Source organism: Buceros rhinoceros, unplaced genomic scaffold (genome assembly GCF_000710305.1).
Source record: "Buceros rhinoceros silvestris isolate BGI_N320 unplaced genomic scaffold, ASM71030v1 scaffold36904, whole genome shotgun sequence".
In the NCBI taxonomy this organism is placed as follows: Eukaryota; Metazoa; Chordata; class Aves; order Bucerotiformes; family Bucerotidae; genus Buceros; species Buceros rhinoceros.
Window position 1 is genome coordinate 17,935 of NW_010407135.1, and position 4,723 is coordinate 22,657.

The following is a 4,723-nucleotide window of genomic DNA, read 5'->3' on the forward strand; positions in this document are numbered from 1 at the left end:
TTCCTCAGGAGGAGATGCCTGCAGTGGTTCACGTGTAGCAATGATGGTGAAGAAAAGCAGCAGACCAGCAAGTGACTGAGTTCTGATTTCTTAAGAAAAAAGGACTAGAGAAAAATGGCTTAAACCCCTTCTCAAAAATGAAAGTTATTTTTATAACTTGTAATTCCATCTGTGTAAGTGCTCTATACTGGAGGTATTGAATGGAGGTATCTCAGCTTTCACTGGATCAGAGTCCCACTCTGGAGACCATTAAAATATTGTTATTTCAGTATAGCAGCTGATTCAGACAGATCAAGGTGTGATACCTATCACTGTCTCCACAAAAACAAATAGCAAAAATAAGCTACGAGCACTACAGTTACAACATTATCAAGCCTTTATGCAAAATACTGAAAGCAAATTTCAAAGGCTGATTTGTTTTCTGGCAATAGATAAGATTTAGCTGTGCTTTAATAGCTGAAAAAGTGTAATTTTTTAAGAGGACAGGTGATGGAAAAAAGTGATTACAAAAGGAGAAGGGGCAATATAAAAACCAAGGGAAAACAAGAACAGCATTTATATATCAAAATTTATTTAGGTGAAGTCACAAACAGTTTGAGATCAATTTACAAACATTGATGTTATGCATATTATTGAAACTATCAAGAAAGGTAAAGGAGAGCAGATAATGGCAGCTTTTTCCTGAAACAACTAACGGCATACCCTTACCATCATGCGCGTTACTGGATCATAGTATTACCTTGATCATACTCCCTACTATGCAAGGGAAAAGGAAAAGAAAACAAAATACTGAGATGTAGAATAATTAAACCATGAATCGGTGAGTATGATTTTCATGAACGCCAGACTACAAAGGTCTAGTCTGCTGCTCGGGATCTTAAATATTCCATGAGGATAAAAACAGAATAATAATTTCGGTGAATTATTATATTTCTTCAAGAATTTTGTAATGAACAATTTGGCTAGAAATTATTTCTGGCAGTAACAGCAATGGTTAATGCATTTTTCATGAAAGAATGGAGAGGTGATATTGAGCCTCACAGAGTAATTCTGTTGACAACCTGAGTTGTTATACCAAGTGTATGATACTGATTCAAGTCAAACATACATTTATGTTGCAAATATTCTCAATGAAATGGTAAAATTAACAGCTGTAACAGACAAGTTATGATTTATTTTAAAACAAATATAGTACATAGTTTAAGTGTCCGGTTGTGATCTGCAAAGATCCAGGATTGCACACAAGTTTGCTCAAATAAGAAGGGTTAATCTGCGCATTAAATTGGCTCATACTTTCAAAGTAGTATTTTAGGGCAGGGTTCTCCTCCGGGAGACTGTTCCTGACCTCATTCAACCAATGTTCAATTTATTCACCTTCCTGAATCTTTGCCCTCTTTGGATAGTCTGTGACAAGTGCTGCGCTGCAGGAATTCCTGTTTTCCAGCAAACTGGCTTGCTCTGCAGGTTTGTAGTCCATTGTTACAATTGCTGATTGGGTAAAATGAATTTCCTACGTCTTCTCTAGCACAGCTTGCAACGCAACAGAAGCAGAGGTAAAAGAATGCACTAGAATACCAGAGCTCCACTTAAACACCAACGGAGTCAGGCTGTTGGCACCAATAAGAAATTCTGTATTTAACAAATCTGCAAATATTTAAGATCCAAAGTTAGTCAGTTTTATAAATAAACTCACCCACTTAGTCTGACTGCCATCTCAACTCTCCTTCTGTTTTCATGGAGTCTGGAAAAAAAAAAAAAGAATTGTCTGAAGTTATACATACGGACATAAATTTGCAGGAATGAAATCTCAGCTATCCTACATACCATCCAATGCTATGGATCCTATCCTGCATACATACCAACTATTGCACTCAAACTAAAACTAGGGTTTCTTGCTTTGTTCTTTTCTTCACTGGTGCCTTAGAAAGGGCAGCTAGTTTCGAACGTGACACTTTGTCTTCCTTGACTTTGTTTTTACTGGTTAACCTTCTGTGGAACTGCAGAACCAAAGACAGAGGCACTACACCAAGCTGAAATTTAAGGAGCCTTCAACTGAAAGAGGAAATGAAATCCAGTCAGGCTGCCTAATGCCATCCCTTAAAATTACGAAAACAAGATCAGTTCAAACAAACAACGTGGAAGAAAAGGTCTTTGTAGAACACCTCCTTTTCCCTTTGACACCATGAACGTGGAAAAGCTTAGGTTCTGGACAAAGCCATGAGCCCATAAAAGGCTATTCTCTCCCAATTCAATTCTCTGATTCTTTTGCCCAAATGTGAAGTCACGTCTTATTTCTCTGAAGCAGTTTTACAGAACATAGAGCTTGCAAGAGCTGGGGAGGTGCGGGGGAACCCCACAGCAACATTTCCTTGCTGCTCCTGCCTTGCCAATAATAAACTCGTGCTTTATCGTAGGCCTCATCTACATTTAACAGCTGCTGAAACCATTATTTCAGTTAAGGACATTCTCTTTCAAATAGTTTTCAGAGACTATGTGCTACCAATTAAAAACTGCTCTAGTAATAGAAAGGTGGTTGAACCCACACTGAACAATTGCATAACTTCTACTTTTGCTTTTCATTGTGCTGCTAAAGCCCTACTGTTTTTACAGACATTAAACTTTGGGTATTTTCTAAGGCATTCAGTTAAAATAAACATGTTTAATTTTTCTTTACAGTGGGTAAAAAACCTAAAAAACCCCAAACAAACAAACAAACAAAAAAATCAATGCCACTGCTGAAAATCAACTGGGAAACGTCCACAAAACCAAAAGGGGATAAAGACCTTTGGTGCCTCAGCAAACAGAGCAAAGCTCTGCACTGACAAGATGGGCGGCTGTGGAAGAAGTTACAAGTCTGGTTAACATGACAACCTGAAGCTCCAGTTTTGGATGAGATGAAAGCTATAAGCCATTGCCCATCTGGTCCTCACGTAAGATCCACAGCAAAACAAGAACTGAGCTATTGTTCTTGAGAATGGAGGAATCTAAATGGAGGTATTAGAAACGGCTGCATAAATCTAGAGCATCAACCACAGAAGGCCACAAGGCCTGCACCGGGACCTGTTCACCTATATATTACGGGGTGGCGTTTGCTCCCTTTCTTTGTCACAGGTTGGCTGAGAGAAATCACTTTTGATAAGTACCAAATTCAGGACTTGGTGTGACAGAGCAAACACCTCCAGAAGCCCTGAAAAAGGGTCCTCCCTTTCCAGCTCAGGCTAACAGAGTAAAACCATTTAGCCACTCCTCTGCACTGGTAATTCCTGGGAAGCACATTATCTGCTGAGCTAGCAAAAACCCTTCAAGAATGCAAAGGTCCTCAAAAATTGTTTAGAAATAAATACAGCAGATATAACAATCTCCCTACCATCATTCAGCTAGCATGAAACGTTCATGTTCATCATTTTCTGTGCTGAGGATTTGACAGACTACAGCCACCAGTATAGGGGAAGCAACACAGCCCCCAGTACAGGCAGGCAGCCCTGTGAACCCATGGAGCTCACTGTCACAGCTCAGGCAGTGGAAAGGGTAGATCCGCCCACGCACATCAAGGTACACACCAATTCGGTGACACTTGCTGCCTGTACTGAAAGCGAAACCTCAACATACACAAATTCTTCCCTACTTCCCCCTATCATACCCACCATCTTTTCCCATAAAATAGGCCAGAACTTGTGGATTAAATCTACCAAGTCCCAAACCATGTTAAATCTCCAAATCACAGTAAATTTGCAAGCTGTGGCCGTTCATATTGAAGTTTCTCTATTCACATAAATTTTTCTGGCTTCCTACACAGCCTTCAACTACCACATGCTCCCATAGTAACAGGAAAGTCTGTACTCTCTGTCTTACATAGAGGTAACTGTACTGCTGAGAAAGTTCATTTTTAAAAGACAACTCAGAGGAAAGAAAAAAAATCCAAAACACATTTCTTCTAATGTCTTAAGGAAAACGCAATTATATACCAGAGGAGAGTATTAGCAAGGTTCCTAATTTCTAGTGGTCAGAGCAAAAACGCTACAATTAGTCTCTGACAACGAGCTCTCCTCTCCAGCAATGCCCACAGATCCCACCGTGTGGCCAGCTGGACGGACACTCGTATGGCCCCATGCCTCCCCAGCGGACGCCACGGCCCTATGGTCAGCAGGAGCAAAGGGTCAGCTTCCTGACACGGGAGCCACCAACCAATTCAAGGGCACCCTAGCTGCCCCCTTCTCCTCTTCCCCTCTGCGGAGGCACTACGTCCGAGCAGGGGACCGAGGCAACGCGCCGCAGCAGCCACCAGCCTGTCACACCTGGCTTTTCTCCTCCTGCTTGGGGCTCTGGGATGGTGGTGGCGGGGCCAGCGAGGCCTGCGTCTCGCTCTCAGCACGCGGCTGCCTGCTGATGAGCGACTTGAGGGGCGCCATCCACTTCATCCAGAGGTCGAGGTCGACGTCGCCCCAGGGCAGGTTGGGGTCCTTGGCCGCCCGCCGCCGAAAGTCCTCGTCATAGTTCATCCACGAGGTGCCCCCGTAGGTGGCATGCAGCTTGCGGATGGTGTCCAGGTATTTGAACATGGCTCCACAGCGCGCAGGGTGCTTCTCGCACACCACGCTGGCGTACACCAGGAAGGCCGAGACCCACTGGTCCAGTGTGTCCCCCGGGCGCGGGCCGTGCTCGGGGGTCAGCTCTGTGTGGAGCAAGGAAAAGAGGTCAATGAACTCCCCCCGCCAGATCCGCT

At 43.1% G+C, this 4,723-nt stretch overlaps 1 long non-coding RNA gene across 1 annotated transcript; it reads right to left on the reverse strand.

Annotated features, from left to right (window-relative positions):
• Positions 1 to 1,199: 1,199 nt before the first annotated feature.
• LOC104491897 lies at positions 1,200 to 4,717 on the reverse strand. Its single transcript, XR_727780.1, has 3 exons — positions 4,296 to 4,717; positions 1,694 to 1,741; positions 1,200 to 1,607 (listed from the first exon to the last, which is right to left on the reverse strand). It is a non-coding gene; the product is annotated as an uncharacterized LOC104491897 (long non-coding RNA).
• Between the last annotated feature and the right edge of the window lie 6 nt (positions 4,718 to 4,723).